The sequence below is a fragment of the Carcharodon carcharias genome, chromosome 5, assembly GCF_017639515.1.
Source record: "Carcharodon carcharias isolate sCarCar2 chromosome 5, sCarCar2.pri, whole genome shotgun sequence".
Classification (NCBI taxonomy): Eukaryota; Metazoa; Chordata; class Chondrichthyes; order Lamniformes; family Lamnidae; genus Carcharodon; species Carcharodon carcharias.
In genome coordinates this window covers 70,257,849-70,278,445 of record NC_054471.1, presented here as the reverse complement: position 1 = coordinate 70,278,445, position 20,597 = coordinate 70,257,849, and positions in this window count along the sequence as shown.

Sequence of the window (20,597 nt, the reverse complement as noted above, 5' to 3'; positions counted from 1 at the left end):
TAGTTGACTTACCCTGACAGAATGAATGAGATCATTCATCCTCTTCCTGCACTGGATGCCTGATCTTTTATGGGCTGAGTTGGCTCTCACTGCCCTGACCACTCCTCCCAAGCTGCAGTTGAGTGCCATCAAGTGGGTATTCCGGTGATCCTCGACAACGTCAATAAGGTGACCCAGCGACGGGTCGTCAGACTTGGCGGCTGCAGTCTTCTTCCCTTTAGGGGCCATCTCTCTGTTGCAGCTGTCCTGGGCTGCAGGCATTGAGAAGGCTGTGCACGGGCGCGGTTTAAACGTGGCTTGCGCTGCCGATGCTCCGCTTCGGTCACGATGGGGTGGGTGAATCGCAGGCTGCCCATCCGCAATATGATATGTTTCCTGTTGATGCATATGTAATGAGGTGGAAAGCGTGCACTCGGGTGTGAAAACCCACCATTGCGCCCTCTTTTCCTGTTCGCCACCTCACATAGTCCATGGAGCGCAAAATCCCGCACCTAGTGTTTGCATACCGAGGATTCACAGAGCTGCACACAAAGGTGGCCACCAGGAACTGTATGATTTGTTGTATCATTTACTTTTACAAATTTTATGAATAAAGTGTACTTTTTCAAAAAATTCTAGCGTTTTAATAACTGCCAAAGGTATATAATATTGATGTGGTTTTTGCAACTTTCATGAAACTTGTTCCAAAATAAAAGCAGATCATGATCTTTCATCAGGTCCAGAGAAGTGCAAGGTTAAATATAATTGTGGTCGCTTGATCAAACTATTCTACTCTACTAGAGTCACAGCTGCTTGGTACAATTGATCACACATAAAGAAAAGGTGAGCTGTAAATGCAGTAAAAAAAAATCTATATCAACTCATTTTAGCCTCTTTGGCAAGAGATTTGTTAATAAAACACTGCATGGGCCACAATAAAGGAAATCATGTGAAAGAAAACGGATCCACAACTGGAGGCCCAAGCATTGGGCACTTCCAGAAGATTCCCTTTAAAGCTAAGCTAACTGCTTGCTCCAGTTTACACTGGATCCTGTAAAGACAGTCATACCCAGTGAAAAGAATGACATTAAAAGCTGCCACATTCCTTATAACCTTTCAGGTGTGCACCGTAACATTCAGCAGCTGAAAAAATGAAATTACAGGTTTTGCGCATTTTATTTTTAAATTTAGAGGCAAAGGATGCATAATTAGCAAATTCATTTAACAGCTCCTCAGCACGATATTGATGTCTGTCACTATTTGATATGGGTGGAAAAATGGAGAGGTAATGTTGACCTCAAACAGCGAGCCCTTCTGTAACAACATCGGACAGCAGCAATGAAATCTACAACTAACCCTGGAATGCCCAAGTAGTCGAAGAAAATTAAATAAACCAAAAAAATGTTGCTAAATGTTCTGACACTTATCAAGCATAAGCTTGAAGTATTGAATCATCTAATATATTAAGATATATCAAGATGAGTACAGCATAACACAATGAACATGCTGCATTTGGCAGCTAATTAATACCTGTTCGGTAACATATATGCAGGCTGCGCTATTTGCTGAATCTAGAGCGAACCAGCATTTCTTGCTTTCAGAGGGAGTTCTGTTAAAACAGGTTTAACGTGTTTGAGCTTTCAGAGGGGTTCTTACATTCCTTTCTCTAATGCTGAGTAAGAGATCAGCAGATTAAAAGGTCCAAGATTAGTTGGAAAATGTAACTGTTGCATCTGCAAGTTGAAGCCAGCTGGGACTTGGATACTATTCCTGTACTTACTTCTCTTGAACCAGTAATTCACATGGTGTGTGTTTAGAAAAAAAACATTTAATGCAAAGTTGAGGCATCAGCAAATATGTAGAATGAAATATTGGCGATTAACTTTAGTTGTGTTTTTTTCCTGTTCTGGTAAATGCTGCAAGATTGACTCTGGACAGACAGAAATGGGTACTGTGTCGCTTGACGAAGGGTTGGAAATGGTGTACTCTGGGAGTCAGTGCTGAACCCACTTTTGTTGTTAGCTGTGCAGAGGTGATTTGAACTTGTACAGCAGGAACATAGTCTGAAAATTTGTTGACAACCCATGTCGAAGGTTTAGCAAACCATGAGGAAAACTGTATAAAACATCCTCAGGAAAACATAGGCCGCTTTGTGCAGTGGGTAGACAACGTGGATAAATGTGAGGATTTGGGAAGAAAAGTGAGAAATAGCAGTATACAAGTCAAAGGAAAGATGCAGGTGGATGAACAGAGAGTCCTAGGGTTCAAATATAAAATTCAATAAAGTGCAAACACGGGTTAATTAAGCTATATAAAGCCAATGGCATTTTATACTTTATAAATAAGGGAACAGAGTATAGAAGTAATGATAAATTTGTACAAGGCATTGGTTAGGGCACAGTTAGAATAGTGTGTGCAATTTTGGGTCCTTTATTATGGTGAAGACATCAAAGCCAGAGAAAATATACAATGCAGATTCCCCAGGATGATGCTAGTGATAGGAATGAGTGGAGAATTGAGATACTGGGACTATTTATATCAAAACAGAAAAGGTTAAGAAGAGATTTAATTGGAGGCAAAGGAATTGTTACTGCCAGTGAAACTGTCATGAAACTGCTGGTTTCAGTTAGGTTCTAGCCCACTGCAGCAGGAAGAGATCGTAGTGGTTTTGACTGTCAGGCCTCATGCTGCTGGCCAACTTGCCGTCCCATTTGTGGCGAGGAGGTTAGCCTGAATCAATTCCCGGCTTGTGGAAATTTGGATGGACCTTAGTAGCCTGCAGTGTTTAGTTAAGTGTGGTGGGTCTCTGGGATGGGTGGGTTGGGGCATGAGTCTGGTCAGGGAAGGTCTAAACTTATCATCTTTGAAACTTTGAAACTTTGTCTCTTTCTTTCAGGTGCTAAGGAACGCAAGCTCCAACAACTCGTTGATACCAACGCCCATCCAGGACCCTCCACCCCCTCCCATCCCTCTGACTCCATCCTATCTTCTAATCCCAGCCCATGCTGTTATTCACCATACCTGCTGACCTTCCCCTCTCTGATGCTGAATGTTCAGTACTCAGCAAAGGACTCAGTTTCATACCTTTATGCCTTCACTTCAATGAATTCTGGGCTTGGCATGATGTTGAACTCCTCTTCCTCTGCCTTTGTCTCCATGCTCACTTCTTTGGGCAGGAGTCCTCCCCCCATTCAACAGACCCTTTCGCCTGCCTCCAGTATTCTCCCTCCACCTGGACCCCTCCCTCTGGCCTCTTACCTGCCCTTGATCTTTTCATTGAGAACTGTCGGCATAACATTGGCCATCTCAATTTCTCTGCTCCTCTCACCCATTCCAACCTGTCTCCTTCTGAACTTTCTGTACTCTGTTCACTCAGGTCCAATTCTGACTTTGTTATCAAACCTGCCAACAAGGATGGTGCTGTTTTTGCCTGGCAAACTGACCTCTACCTCGCAGAGGCTGAGGGCCAACTCACAGACACTTCCACCTACATCCCCCTGGACCATGACCCCACCACCAAATATCAAGCCATTGATTTCAGGATTGTCACTAACATCATCTCATTTGGAGATCTTCCCTCCACAGCTTCCAACCTCATAGTTTCCCAACCTCGGACAGCCCGCTTCTACCTACTCCCCAAAATCCACAAACAGGACTGTCCCGGTAGACCACACGTGTCAGCCTGTTCCTGCCCCATGGAAGTCATTTCTTCCTATCTTGACTCCGTTCTCTCTCCCCTTGTCCAGTCTCTTACCACCTATATCGGCGATTCCTCTGATGCCCTATATATGTATCAACAATTCCCAGCTCCCTGGCCCTAACCACCTCCTCTTCACCATGGATGTCCAATCCATCTACACCTCCATCCCCCACCAGGATGGTCTGAGGGCTCTCTGCTTCTTCCTTGAACAGAGGCCCGAACAATCCAAAATCCACCACTACTCTCCTCCGTCTGGCTGAACTTGTTCTCTCGCTGAACAATTTCTCCTTAAACTTGTCTCATTTCCTCCAAACAAAAGGTGTGGGTATGGGTTCCCGCATGGGCCCCAATTATGTCTGTCTCTTTGTGGGGTATGTGGAACATTCCTTGTTCCAGTCCTACTCCGGCCCCCTCCCACAACTCTTTTTTTGCTACATCGATGACTGTTTTGGTGCCGCTTCATGCTCTCGTCTGGACCTGGAAAATTTGATAAATTTTGGTTCCAATTTCCACCCCTCCATCACTTTCACATTGTCCATCTCTGATCCTTCCTTTCCCTTCCTTGACCTCTCTGTCTCAATTTCTGGTGATAGACTGTCCACCAATATTCATTACAAGCCCACCGACTCCCACAACTACCTCAACTACAGCTGCTCACATCCTGCTTCCTATAAGGACTCCATCCCATTCTCTGTTTCTTTGCCTCCATTGCATCTGTTCTGATGATGCCGCTTTCCACCATAGTGCTTCTGACAAGCCTTTCTTCTTCCTTAACCGAGGTTTCCCACCCACGGTGGTTGACAGGACCTTCAACCATGTCTGACCCACCTCTCGTGCCTCTGCCCTCACACCTTCCTCTCCCTCCCAGAACCATGATAGGCTCCTCCTTATCCTCACTTTTCATCTCACCAGCCTTCGCATTCAAAGGATCATCCTCCACCATTTCTGCCAATTCCAGCATGATGCCACCACCAAACATATTTTCTCTTCCCCCCCCACCCCCTCCCCAACCCTGTCGGCATTCTATAGGGACTGTTCCCTCCGGGACACCCTGGCCCACTCCTCCATCACCCCCAGCAACTCTACCACCTCCGACGGCACCTCCCCATGCATTTGCAGAAGGTGCAACATCTGCCCCTTTACTTACACCCTCCTCACAATCCAAGGGCCCAAATGCCCCTTTCAAGTGAAGCACTGCAGTATTTTGCATTTATCTAAGGTCTAAACTTAACCTTGTAGTACCTCTGGTTGGAAAGCCAGTGATGAGTGGTCATCGATTTGAAATTATCACCAAGAGATGGAAGAATGATCTGTCCGTGAGCATGACCCAGACCTCCCTGTCGCTTGCCATTACAACACACCACCCTGCTCTCTTGCCCACATGTCCATCCTTGGCCTGCTGCATTGCTCCAGTGAAGCCCAACGCAAACTGGAAGAGCAGCATCTCATCTTCCAACTAGGCACTTTACAGCCTTCCAGATTTAACATTGAGTTCAACAGCTTCAGACCATGAACTCTCTCCTCCAAGCCCACCCCTTTTTTCTGTATTCATTTTTATTTTTTAATTTTATTCATTTATTTATTTTCTTCCCCACTTACTTTCATTATTATTATTTTTAAAATTTATTTCTATTTTTATTCATTGCTTTATCCCCAGCTTTTAGTCTTTTCAATCCTTTTTCCCACCACCGTCCCCTCCCCCACTCCCACTAGGGCCATTTGTCACTTTCCAGAGTGCTTACCCTTATCACATTCTTCCTTCAGCTCTTTATGCCACCTTTGGCACCTCCTTTAGCCAGTACCACCACTATTAACAACCCTTTGGCCTTTTGCTTATGACATCTTTTGCAATCTCTCCTTTGCCTCCACCTATCACTGGTCTTCTAACCAGCTTCACCTGCTCCACCCCCCTTAGAGAGTATAAATGCCTACCTTGAAGAAGTTTTGTTCGTCTCTGTGACAAGATTTCCGTATCTCTCTTTTGCCTTGTTCACCTTCATTGCTTTCCATTTCTCTCCTGGTGTTTGACAAGGTGTTTACTAAAACCCATTTTTACAGCCATATCTCCTTTCTCAGTGACTGTCTCTGTCTCCGACTTACCCCACGTGGATTTCAGCTGAAATTCCACCCCTCATGTTTCGAACCCATCCAGGATTACACGTATCTCCAGGACATAAAACGTTTCTCGCACTGCTGTTCCTGTCACATTCTGAGATCCACACTCAGTGCCATGCGCCGCCATATGAACACACTCGACCTCTCCCTCCAGCAGCACCGCCGTACCCTTTTTCAAAGCTGCGCGTGCCCCCAGTTTCATTTTATTCTTCATCTCATCCGACACCTCAACAAGAAACTTTTTCTCTTTCTCTCAAGTGCTAAGGAACGCAAGCTCCAACAACTCATCGACACCAACACCCATCTAGGACCCTCCACCCCTGCCTGTCCCTCCGTCCCCACCCCATCTTCCAATCCCAGCCCCAGCCGTGTATTCACCATACCCCCTGACATTCCCCTCTCCGATGCTGAACGTTCAGTGCTCAGCAAAGGACTTAGTTTCACACCCTTACGCCCTCATCTCAATGAATTTCGGGCTCGGCATGATGCTGAACTCTTCTTCCACCGTCTTTGTCTCTGGGTTCACTTCTTTGGGCAGGAGTCCTCTCCCCATTCAATGGATCCTTTTACCCACCTCCAATATTCTCCCTCCACCTGGACCCCTCCCTCTGGACTCTTACCTTCTCTTGATCTTTTCATTGAGAACTGTCGGTGCGACATTAGTTGTCTCAATTTCTCTGCTCCTCTCACCTATTCTAATCTCTCTCTCTCTGAACTTACTGCACTCCATTCTCTCAGGTCCAACCCTGATATTGTCATCAAACCCACTGACAAGGGTGGTGCTGTTGTTGTCTGGCGCACTGACCTCTACCTCGCGGAGGCTGAGCGTCAACTCGCAGACACTTCCTCCTACCTCTCCATGGACCATGACCCCATCACTGAACATCAAGCCATTGTTTCCAGGACTGTCACTGACCTCATCTCCTCTGGGGATCTTCCTCCCACAGCTTCCAACCTGATAGTCGTCCAAACTCGGACGGCCCGCTTCTAACTCATACCCAAAATCCACAAACAGAACTGTCCCGGTAGACCGATCGTGTCAGCTTGCTCCTGCCCCATGGAACTCATTTCTCATTATCTTGACTCCCTTCTCTCTCCCCTTGTCCAGTCCCTTCCCACCTACATCTGTGATTCCTCTGACACCTTATGTCACCTCAACAATTTCCAGTTCCCTGGCCCCAACCGCTTCCTTTTCACCATGGACGTCCAATCCCTCTACACCTCCATCCCCCACCAGGATGGTCTGAGGGCCCTTAACTTCTTCCTCGAACAGAGGCCCGAACAATCCCCATCCACCACTACTCTCCTCCGTCTGACTGAACTTGTTCTCACACTGAACAATTTCTCCTTCAACTCCTCTCACTTCCTCCAAATAAAAGGTGTGGCTATGGGTACCCGCATGGGCCCCAGCTATGCCTGTCTCTTTATGGGGTATGTGAACATTCCTTGTTCCAGTCCTACTCCGGCCCCCTTCCACAACTCTTTCTCCGGTACATCGATGATTACTTCGGTGCTGCTTCATGCTCTCGTCGGGACTTGGAAAAATTTTATTAATTTTGCTTCCAATCTCGACCCCTCCATCATTTTCACGTGGTCCATCTCTGACACTTCCCTTCCCATCCTTGATCTCTCTGTCTCAATCTCTGGTGATAGACTGTCCACCAATATCCATTACAAGCCTACCGACTCCCACAGCTACCTCGACTACAGCTCCTCAACCCCGCTTCCTGTAAGGAGTCCATCCCATTCTCTCAGTTCCTTCGCCTCCGTCGCATCTGTTCTGATGATGCTACCTTCAAAAATAATTCCTCTAACATGTCCTCCTTCTTCCTTAACCGAGGTTTTCCACCCACGGTCGTTGACAGGGCCCTCAACAATGTCCGGCCCATCTCACGCGCATCCGCCCTCATGCCTTCTCCTCCCTCCCAGAAACATGATAGGATCCCCCTTGTCCTCACTTATCACCCCACCAGCCTCCGCATTCAAAGGATCATCCTCCGCCATTTCTGCCAACTCCAGCATGATGCCACCACCAAACACATCTTCCCGTCACCCCCCCTGGTGGCATTCCGTAGGGATCGTTCCCTCTGGGACACCCTGGTCCACTCCTCCATCACCCCCTACTCCTCAACCCCCACCTATGGCACATCCCCATGCCCACGCAGAAGATGTAACACCTGCCCCTTCACTTCCTCTCTCCTCACCATCCAAGGGCCCAAACAGTCCTTTCAAGTGAAGCAGCATTTCACTTGCATTTCTCCCAACTTAGTCTACTGCATTCATTGCTCCCAAGGCGGTCTCCTCTACATTGGAGAGACCAAACGTAAACTGGGCGACCGCTTTGCAGAACACCTGCGGTCCGTCCGCAAGAATGACCCAAACCTCCCTGTCGCTTGCCATTTTAACACTCTACCCTGCTCTCTTGCCCACATGACTGTCCTTGGCTTGCTGCATTGTTCCAGTGAAGCCCAACGCAAACTGGAGGAACAGCACCTCATCTTCCAACTAGGCACTTTACAGCCTTCCGGACTGAATATTGAATTCAACAACTTTAGATCTTGAACTCCCTCCTCCATCCCCACCCCCTTTCTGTTTCTTCCCCCTTCCTTTTGTTTTTTTCCAATAATTTATATAGATTTTTCTTTTCCCACCTATTTCCATTATTTTTAAATCTTTTATGACCCTCCCACCCCCACTAGAGCTATACCTTGAGTGCCCTACCATCCATTCTTAATTAGCACATTCGTTTAGATAATATCACCAACTTCAACACCTGTGTTCTTTTGTTCTTTTGTCTGTGACATCTTTTGATTATCTGCTCCTATCACTGCTTGCTTGTCCCTGCAACCAACCCCCCCTCCACTTCTCTCCCCCCACCCAACTACCACCCCACCCCCCACAACCCCCCCCTCCCCCCACCTTAAACCAGCTTATATTTCACCCCTCTCCTTGGATTCACCTTGTTCTGTTGAAGGGCCATGAGGACTCGAAACGTCAACTCTTTTCTTCTCCGCCAATGCTTCCAGACCTGCTAAGTTTTTCCAGGTAATTCTGTTTTTGTTTTAAATGTCACCACATTTCTACTTCCCTTTAGCTCTGAAGAAAAGTCATATGGACTCGAAATGTTAACTCTGTCTTTCTCTCCACAGACGCTGTCAGACCTGCTGAATTTTTCCAGCATCTGTTTTTGTTTCAGATTTCCAGCATCCGCAGTATTTTGCCTTTATCTAAGGTCTAAACTTAACCTTGTTGTACCTCTGGTTGGAAAGCCAGTGGTGAGTGGTCATCGATTTGAAATTATCACTAAGAGAGTGAAGAATGTGCTTAGGAGAATTCTTGGGGTGCGAGCATTTCTGGCAAGGCCAGCATTTATTGCTCATCTCTAATTGCCCTTGAGAAGGGCGTGCATGCAATGTTTTGTCACAGGCAGTGTTTCAGACACTGGATAAATATTTTACTCAGAGGAAGATACGTGGCTAAATTGTGATAGAAAGACAATGGGATTTGTTTTAGATTTCTCCAGCAAAAGGCAGAATGGACTGAATGATGTCTTTTTGTGCTGTAACTTTCTATTGTTCTGTGGCTGAGTGAGCAGATGCACTGTTTAGTGTGCTTTTTAGATATTTTTAGGTAGTCATTGGTCAGTGTTGAGTTAGATGAAAATCAGGGCATTTCCAAAGTTCCTGCAATTGGTTTTAATGTCCCTAAGGGACATTAGGGGGGCAAAAAAAATCAGTGTACATGCCCCTGACCATTATGCAGTGACCTTCACTGGAAAGGGTCTGTGGAGACCCCTGCTAAGAGGAGGGCCCAGTTTGGCTATGATATTATCCTCCTTTGGGCAGCATTGCCTTCACAGTACACATGTGAAATAAGTGGACTCGGTCTGATACTGGAGCAATGCCAAGAGAGCAGAATCATCGGCCAGTCAGGAGTCAGCATCTTCAAGACATGAAGGCTTTTTACCCTCTATTTGTGTCTTGTTATGGCTGAGAAGGGAAGTGGCAGCCACAATCAGCACCAACACCCACCAAGACCAGACTGGGAGCTGAATAGTCATACCAGATTAGGCTCTGGTGCTCATCTCTTATTTCAAGAAATCAATTTTCACCTCTCATATTAGCCTGACTAACATTGGAAACATATTATGCAGTGAAAAGCAGGCAGTAATCTGTGTTTTACTAACCCTTGACAGACTTTACCTCATTAGCACATTTGTGTAGTTAATAAAGTTAAATTATCGGATTGTACTGTGCATAAGTTTAGCAATGAGAAGTCTTAATTTGTATGTATTAATGTATTATTTGGGTGATTCATGGAATTTGGGGTGTGTTATTAAGAAAGTCTTAAAGTTGGCATCCTTTTAAGTGCTAAATAATATGATGTAGCTTTAAGAAATAACACATAGGTCCATTGGGAGTGAACTGAAATTATACTTAGGGCACATTTTCACATTTGGACTCCAGCAAGTCTAGCTTATTAATAAAGGGAAGCCAATGCCATAACGTTGATAGGCCAGGAAGGTGGCTTAAGGACTACATGTTCCAGGGCCTCTGGTTAAAGATACAAATTAGCAGCAAGAAGGGTCACTAAAGCTGCAAAACTGATTGGCCAGAATAATGGTATTGGGCCTAGAATGTTCCAAGGATCTTCAGTTAGAGATACCAATTAAGGTTAGGTTGTTAAGGGGACACAAGAAGTGTTTTCTTTATTTATTCATGAGATGAGGACGTTGCTGGTTGGGCCAGTATTTACTGCCCTTGAGAACTGAATAGCTTGCTAGGCCATTTCAGAGGACATTTAAGAGTCAACCGCATTGCAGTGTATCTGGGGTCACATGTAGGCCAGACCAAGTAAGAACAGCAGATTTCTTTCCTTAAAGGATATGAGTGAACCAGATGGGTTTTTTCAACAATTGACAATAGTTTCATGGTCATCATTAGACATTTAATTCCAGATTTTTTTTATTGAACTCAAATTTCACCATCTGCTGTGGTGGGATTTGAACCCTGGTCCCCCAGAGATACCCTAGGTATCTGGATTACTAGTCCAGTGACAACACCACTACATCATTGCCTCCTCCTCCCCACTCTTTCTATTAGTCAAAAGTGGCAAATATTGTGTTAGAAGTCATTCGTTGTGTTGATCTAGGTGCACATACTTGGGCTAAATTTTGCAATGCTGTCTGCAAAAAGAGTATAAAAATAGGGGTGCATCACTGAGGTCTTTGCACTTGCCAAGGTTTAGGATTTTTCACAGGACACTTGCTGGGGAGGGCATTTGTTGGGAGAAACAGTTAGGAGAAAGGGCACTTGCTAGGAAGTTAGCAAGTTGGCATTTGCTTGGGATGGGTATTTGTCACAGGTGGAGGGGCTGCTGTATGAACCCAGTGTCAGTCTTAGTTAGTGACTAAAGCAACTGTCACAGGGCTGAGGATTACCGCAAGAATCCAGTATAGGCAGGATTGCCAGGGATAATGTAATTGCCTTTAGAGAAAGTGAATAAAAAAATGTATAACCACTTAGCTGCCGATGAATTGTTCAGTCAGTTCAGGTTTAACTTGGGAGAATTAATAGTAAAGTACAGCCTTAGTCATTTTTGGAAAGTCACAGACTTTGTTGGAATGCTGTTTGTTCCAGAGAAAGAGAGACAGAGAAAGAGACAGAGAAAAAACACTCAGCAGGCAACTGTGAAGTGTGTAGCTTCAGCAGTAAGGGTGGACTGGAAGCTTTGGTAGCTAAGGTAGACTGGGGAGTTAAGGATTTGAAAAGGAGCCCCCAATGTTCAAGTCTTAGAGCTGCAAAGGGATTGAGGTGCATGTCAGAGTTAAGTTGGCTTAGCTAAAATCTCAAAGGAGATTTCGAGGCAAGATACCAGGTTCAACAAACCAAGAGAAGGCCCCAGAAGTCTTAAATTCCATGGGAAAGACATTCTGACATGCATTGAACTTGTGTATCGTGCCATGTCTCAACTAATGAAATGTTAAGTATCAATATTGTTACCTTGCACTTTAAATTAGTGATTGTCCTTTTTGCCAATGTGGTTATTCCTTGACGAGAATTTTCTTACTCTGGGGTTTAACATAGGGCAGAATTTTTCATATGGCGGGCGGACTCGGCAGGAGCGGGCAGGGTGGGTGTGGGGCCAATTGCCACCGGTGATCGGCCCCGCGCTGCCATTTTATGCGGGCGGGCCAATTAAGGCCCACTCAGCGTAAGATGCGACCAGTAAAGCTCAGCACTACCTGTGCGGGCAGGGGGAGGAGGGAGAGTTGGGACATGTGAAAGAGCGCTTCAATCTCCCTGAGGCACAGAGCTGCCTCAGGGAGATTGAATCGATATTAAAATTATTAAATAAAAGATTTAAAAATTTATTTAAACATGTCCCCTCATGTGACACAGTCACATGAGTTGGGACATGTTTTTATATTTATGAAAATTTTAAAATTTATTTAATAAAAGCTTTAGGAAACCTCACCCCGCTTGTGGATGAGGTTTCCTAAAAAACTTGAAGGCCGCTTGGGCTTTTCACCTACTTGCCAAAGTTGGATGGGCAGCGTTCGCAATAATCTTAATTAGATCCTTAATGGCCTTAATAGGCCGTTTACATATCGGCAGGTATGCAGCTGACTCCAGCATGTGCCCGCCGAACGAAACATTGTAACTCAGCACGATGATGTTGGAACTCATGTCCAACGTCATCGTGCATCATTTTACTCATTGATGTGTTAGGCCCACCCCAGCACGCCAACTGAAAAATTCTGCCCATAGAGGCCAAGTCCCTATACCGTGCTGTAAAGCAATACACTCAGCAGTCAACAGTACTGTTCCTGCTACTGCCTATTTTAACAATGATTCTGCACTGCTGTAATCATTGGAAAAGTGGTTTGCAAATAACACAGATCTACAGTTAGTGAAACGTTATGAAGGGCTGTGCATGTAGGGAATTTAAGTTGTGCTTTGAATTTGGAAGACTAGCTCATAAACAAGAAAAGGAACACTTAACAAAAAGGTATTTGATAAATCTTTCCTTATTGCCAACATGATGAAATAAATGATTCATTGTTCTGGATTTTCCTCCTTCTCAAACAAAACAAACTTTTGCAAAACCCTATTTTTTAAATGAAGATAGTCACCCCTTTAAATTAAAAGTTTTTAAAGTTGGCACAGGCATGATGGACTGAATGGTCTCCATTCTATGGGTTGGATTTTATGTTACCCCACCAATGGGCTTGAAAGTGGGGGAGCTTGTAAAAACTGACGGGTGGCCAACCCGCCATGTATCTACCCGTCCCTGACCTGTCTGAAATCTTACAGGGGTTGTAAGAGGTTTTGGGTGGCCCATCTGCCCTTGGGTCTATTGAGGCTCATAAGTAGCCAATTTATGGCCACTTAAGGGACTCACCTTGCCACCACTGATCTTTTACCTCTGGTAGGGAAAGGCCAATGCCATGTGGGCAGCCCCACAGCTTTAGCTGTGCGGGCTGGTGTCTGGCAAGCGGAGGGCATCCATCCTTTCACTGGGCCCACAAGGCCATTCCCCACCCTTTAACCCACCCCTGGTCTCTTGAACTGGGCCACCCTCATCCCACCCCAACCCCCCCTCCCCCCCACCCATCCCATCCCGTACCCGCTGAGACCACCGACCCTGGACTTAGTTGAGCTCTTCAGCATTGTGAGACTGCTAGTAGTCCCAGCAGTGGCCACTGCTCCCAGCTTGGACGACAGAGCTGCCAGCCATCTGATCGGCCGACAGCTCTCTAAGGCAAGAATCCCGCCTGAGACGGGGTGGAAGTCTCCCAGCATTAAATTTCTGCAGGGCAGCCGTTGGGATTGTGGGCGGGTGATAATTAGCCAGGAAGGGAAGCAGGGACCGAGGTTCCCTGTAATACTCCACAATAAGTAATAAGAAGTTCAGGGAAAATGGAACCTAGTTAAAAATGGTTTTCACTCAGTTGCTCTTGAAAATCAGTGCGTGTGTTAGACTGTGGTACAGAATGACAAGAGGATGAAGAACATAATCTATGGTTAGCCAAAATAAACAGGATAGGAATCAAACAGCAGCAGAGGATAATCACTGGCGCTAGTCTACTACAGTAACATAAACAATATCTGACGATGTAACATTTTTATTGGCTGAACAAAAACTGAGATAAACTTCCTCTCCTTTGCAGCTACCTAAAGGCCTGAGGAAGTGGAGACAACATTTGACTTCATCTCTATCCTTTAATTTAAGGGTGGCAGCTAGTGTCCTAGGGGAGAAATTTTGGCTCGGCGAGCGGGGGCGGGGCCCAATCGCCGAGGCGTAAAATGACGTGGGGTGACATCGGGGGTGTGTCCCAACGTCTGCGCGTCATTTAGATTTTCAGTTCAGCAGGCGCGCAGCTGACTTGGCTGTGTGCCCACCGAACTGTCAAAGACCTGTTAAGGCCTGTTAACCCTATTGAGAAAGCTGCCTGTCCAGCCTTCAGGTTGGGGGGCAGGTGAAGAGCCCAGGCGGCCTTCGCATTTTTCATGGAACCTCATCCATGGGCAGGATGAGGTTTCATGAAGGATTTATAAATTAAATAAATTTTCCCATTAAAGTTCATTGACATGTCCCAGCTCATACGACACTGTCACACGAGGGGACATGTCTTAAATGTTTTTCCCCCTTTATTAAAATTTTTAAAACTTAAAACTTATCTCCCTGAGGGACCTCTGTGCCTCAGGGAGATTTCACTCCCGACTCAGGAAACCACCACCAACACCCTCATCCCCCCAACCCGCCACACAGGGAGCGCTTAGCTCTTCCAGGTGTGAGTCACGCTGGGCGGGCCTTAATTGGCCTGCCCTTAATTGGCCTGCCCATGTAAAATAGTGGCACGGACCGGATCAGGGGCACTGATTGGGTCCATGCCCGCCAGCGCCTGCCCCGCATAGCCCTTCCAACGGGGGGGGGGGGGGTAGAATTCTCTCCCTGGGCTCTGGTGTTATACCACAGGAACTGGAAGTCTTAGCTTTTGTAGTTTCATTCATCAAAACTCAGCTACTTTCAACAGGTACATGAAGCTGGCAATAAAAGGAACATCCTACTTAAAAATGGTGTTATCTATATAGCCTAATTCAATTCTCTCCTCTCCTTTCCTGAACATCGTGAGGAGTGTTAATAATTTCAATGTTAAAGATGTCCAATCAATACAGAGCAGCAACAAACAGAGCCAGGAAGATGTTATACTTTATAGCCAGCTTGGTAGAATGTACATCTATAGGAGGTAATAATCAAACTGTACAGTGGTCCGGTAGATCACACCTTGAATACTGTGTCAGTTCTGACCAGCAAGAAACAAGAGAGAGTGTTTAACCTTTGGTGATAGTGCAAAGAAAAGCCATGTAGCTGATTCCCAGAGTCAGGGGTCCCAGATAAGAGGAGAAACTGGAGAAATGTGGACTTTTCAACCCAAGAAGGATGCACCTGTGAAATAATCTGATCGGGGTACATAACACCATTGAGAGTATAGAAAAAAGTTAACCTCTGATATTACTTTAAATTAACTTATGACAGCAGAGCTTAGGTACACAGCTTCAACAGGCACCATTAAACTCTCCAGTGCACATAATGAGGGTAAATTATGACTGAAGCCCAAAACAGGGGTAAAATGAATGGGTGAGTGTCCTGGGTTTGTCTCTCATTTAATTTTAATGAGAAAGCTGTAAGCACAAAAGGCACTGGTAAAGGGACAGTTTGCTCATTGTGGGGAGAGGCCTGGGGCAAGTCTGATGTTAGTTCCTGGTGGTTCATACCTTTGAAAGTGGAGCAGCAGTGCTCATGGTGAAGATAAGCTGAAGGTTACTTCTAGGTTGGAAGTTAAAACATATTGACTGGGAGAGCACCAAGATTCTCCAGTAAGGGCCCGGCGGCTTTTATTGTGGAAGTAAAGAGGAGGGTGAATATTTCTGTCAATTAGGAGAGGGGTGCCCTACGAGATGAGCAGTCTGGGGTGGCTGAGTGTGTCAATGCCCACGGTTTAACCCTTTGACCTGGAAGTAATGCAAAATGACCTGACCGGGATGCTCAGGTAAGGCTGCAATTCAGACTTCTAGATTTGGCAGCAAAGCCTTGCACCACTTTACAGAAACAATGAAAATCTTCACTTCCCCATTTCATTTTCCTTTTATTCAATAATTGCAACACCCTTCTATGGTCCTCCACATGTTGCCATTTCCAAACTCTGCCTCTCTTGCCCACAGAAACAGAGGCTTTTTCATGGTGCAAGAAAAACTATTCTACCTTCAGTCACAAATGTTTATTCACCCACTTCCCTCTCTCCTGCGAGTTAAACTAGTGCATGATGTAGAGGAACCATGAGGTGGGACTCCAGTCACACATGAGCTCATCTGAATATTGTGGGCAGAGGGAGCTGTTGCAGGGTGCGGGGCAGGACAAAATATGCCACTGGATACTTGACCCTAAAACCAAATGCTTCTCTTATCATTTAACTATCTCCCTCACTCAGTTGATATCACAGCTTGGTGCTTCATTGAGCAAGAACTGTTTTGCTACCACTGCCTCCAGCCACTAACCATTTTCTCCTTTCTCTCTTTCCAGGTTGTGATGAAATCCTGGACTCATTGGTAAGAAAGGAGGAAGAGGAGGTCACTGAAACTGAAGATGCACTTTCACTCAGTCCCATATCAACAAGCACCAGCTCCACAATCCCACAATAGTGACTTTGAGGGGTCAAAACAGGATGATGCACCAAGGCAAGGATGTGGAAGAGGACCTCACTGGAGGTGAAATAGATTACTTAGAGACCAAAGATCTACTTTTGAAATAATTGATGTAACAACAGGCATACTACATTATTTAAATACAATAGAAGCTTTTAAACACTTCCAGTGTGTGTTCTAAACCATGTGGAGGAGCTCAATCCAATAAGATGGGTGGCACACTTTCAATGCAGAATGAGCATATGCATGACATGATTGAGTTTCTAGGCTACTTTCCCTCCTCATTTCCCACAAAAGATTTGTAATTATCAAGCCAATGGACTGTGGAGTATAGATTAATATTATTTTTGGAAAGCAAATATCTGAGAAGAAGAGATTTTGAGGAGGGAACAAAATTACTTACACCTTAAGCAAATTTGGCAATGTGTTAGCTAACTGTTGTGCAAAACACTTAATTTATGCCATCCATATGAAGCATTGCTTCAATAACTTTATTGTGCTTTTGCAATTGAAGAAATGCTACCATTAGGCTGCAGTGGGATCTTGACAGACATCAGGAATTCTGATCCCAGCCTAAACGTGAGCAATATGCTCCAGGAGAACTTAAGTTCGCTCAATATGTCTGCAAATTTTAGGTAATCTCTAGTTTGAATTTGGAATGAAGACACCATTGACGCAGATTTTCATTGTGGCTTCTTGAGTGTTATTCTTGTGGGGCGGATCACACACCCATTTTAGAACCAGCCCAATCTTCATATCTTTAAAGTTAATGAATAAAAATCAGAAGGTTTCTGCAAAGGGCTTTCTATCAGCCCCACCAGATTCCACAATCACTGAAGAAGGAAACCTACCTTATGACTCACTCATGCTGCCATCTCCACTGTGCTTTTCTGGTCTCTCACGCTCATAAAATAATCGCATTCAAAGCCAAATGACTTCCTGTATAAACATTCTTCCTTTCCAAATGCTGCTTTTTTTTTCTACCTACAACCCACTGAATGTTCCACAAATACATGTCAACTCTGCTCCTGGAAATTCCATCCCACCCTCAAGTAGATTCCGGGGCTCTGCCCAATGCAGGCAGTGCTAAATATGGTTCAATCGTTTCCTGTGCTCAAGCCTAAGCTAATAATTGAAGTGGAATAAGCACAGTAGATAAACATACACATTTAAGAAGACAATAAGTTTTTCTCTTTTATCTCTTTTGACAGGATACTGTGATAGTGCTTCCAGATTATCTATAATTGAGTAAAATTTAAGAACATCCTACATATAGGCAGGAAGAAAATGACACTTTTAAAATACTTTCTGCTCTGTTTCTCATCATCTATTAAGCGAGCAGATTTGGCTCCAGGCGTGCTCCGTCTGTACTAAAACCTGGTGTCTCCAAGGTCCATCCGATGCAGTCAGCAGTAGGAAGGCCTGTTTCCTGTACTGCACATTGTAATTAGGCTTCAAGCTATTTCAGATGCTGTGATGGTACAATTTATTTTTTGACTGCACTAGCTCAGGGGATGGGCAGGCAGTGAGTGCAGCTGGACCGCATTCAGCTGGTCAAGGGCAGAGGGCTGGAACCCTTTGTACATTGAATGCACACCCAGACAAACTGTCTCAGCAGTTCCCAGATGGCATTTCCATATACACTTTGGATGCAGCAAGAACTGCAGCCAAAACTCTCTCTTGGATTGCAGAGAGTTAAATCCCGGCCGTCAATCTGAAAGTTTTAATTTTAATTCTCCAGAATGCATCTTCTGAGCTGAAAATGTGACACTTTAATTTGTGCTCTTGTTATCCTAATACAGCACTGAAAAACTCCAGTGTTCACAATTATGAGACAGGTATTAAAATAAAAGAGACTTTGAGAAAGCACTGAGCACTATGCTATTTCTTTAAATGTTATAAGGCATGTGTTTAATTTCCCTGCCTGTGGGGAGCTTTGTAGTTTAGAATGTTGGCTGAACCCCACAAGGCTTGTAACTTGCTCCTGGGAACCCATTATTCTGTACACAATTAGAAAAGGATTGTTTTATTATGGTTTAAATCTCACCTAGCTATATTTTGTCATAATCACTATTACAGTTTTATAGAATGCCTTTTAAAGACATTTCAGATCATCCAATCTGCTGGGAAGTTCAGGTCATAAAAGAAATTCTTACTTAAGACAGGAAGAGTTCTGCTTTCAATCTTGATCAAAGCTTCCAAAGTGTCCACACAGCAGCTGTGATCTAATAGGAGCTATCATACTGGGCACTGCAGGGAACACCAGCTAAAACCATATGAAGGTCCAGAATAGGTAACTGCACATATTTTAGTAATCATGGGCTGATTTGCACTTGGGAAAATAGGCTTTAATGTGATGGCCTGGCCTAAAATTGGGATCAGTGGCTGTACTGTGCCGTTAACCTCGACAATCAGCCTGTTGTAACTTTCACAGAGGTCTGCCAAAGAGGACCAAAATGCCTTCCTGAAATAAGTGATAAATCTCTTTCCTGTGTCAATTGGGGCTGTGGGGGCACCTCACAACATAGTTAAAAACTCAATTGCAACGTTAAAGGACAGCTGGGTATTACTCATGGGGATTTTGAAGCAATGATCTGCACTGGACTGCACCACCCAGTTCTTCTTCATTGCCCAACATGAGTAGCAAAGCAGAGCCTGTAGTTTCCATCCTTCCATCTTCCCTTCCCTTCCTTTCATTCCCTTTCTCTTTTCTTTTCTTTACTCTTTATGCCTCACGCAAAGTCATATTTTTTGGTTAGCAATTTCTCACAGTTAATGAATGATTTTATTCCATAAATACAGACTGCTATAATCAGTTACTGAAGGATTAAATATTTACTAGCTGCCACATATTTATAGTCACATCAGGTGAGGGCCGGACCATCGCGCTCTGAGTTAGGCTCCAGGTTGAGTTTGCAGCTTGGACATGTAGAGGTCAAGGACTGGGTGAGCTTCTTTCTCCTGCTTGGCTGAGATTTCCAGGAGCCTGTGCTGTGCCCCCAGGCAATGGATGAGGCATTCTTTTTCTGTTGCTATCTCAATATTCTGGGCTGTGGTCTAGCATGGCCTGTGAGTGGTCAGGAGCTGAAGAAGACCTGAGCTCCTGAGTAGCTTCATGCAAGTGGGCAGCACTGGTATTTCTGGTCCATAGGGATCTCAGGAGAGGGCTCTGGAAGACAGCAGGAAGGGTGGATGGAGAGTGGGTTCAGGTTTGGTATGGTGGGTTTAGTGTTGAGCCATGAAAGGATAGTAGGCAGCATGCATGCAAAGCTGGAGTGGAAGCTCAATGATATCAATAACATGGAGGATGTGGTGAGCCAATATGGCACACTATGTGGGATGAAGCCATAATTTAAAAACACGATATATTTATTTTAGTTAGTAACTTGTGTAGTTTATTAGCAGATGAATCATTAAGTATTGTTTTAAAATAATGTTTAAGTTACCTTGCAGTTTTAGCAACACTGCCTGGCTCCTGATTCTGAGATTTGCTTAGCTGGAGGGAGAGTGATCTGAGTTCTGGGACCTGACTGATTGAAAGGAAACTTATTCAAGAGGAACCATATATTCCAACATTCTTAAGAGCACAAGACATTTAATAATGCATTAATAAGATTATGCCAGAGTTAGTTACATGCATTATGTTGTATTACTTGGTTGACTATGTGAAAAAAATCTTGCACCATATGAACATTTACATGGAATAACTTCAGCATCACCAGGAATAACATTGACATTGACATGAGCCACATAGTGGAAGGACAGAGGACCAGTACAGACTAGCAGCAGATTGTCATATTTATTGACAACATTTAGTCACAATCCTGCTCCTCCCAACTTCTCAATATAAAACATTAAGGGCAAAAAATTGGATCACACCAAAAATCAGGTGTGGTGGTTGTGATTCATGACCTGCCCATGCCGGTTCCAGGTAGTGATTGACAGCTTGCGACTTTGGTGCTGCCACCTCATTTCCATGATTGTAACATAGGGCTGAGCAGCTCCGACACAGCTGGTTGCCTCTGCTCACAGCAAGCGGTAGAACAGTGTTGTGCCAAGAGAATATAATGCAGTCAGCCTTCTGTTCTCAAACT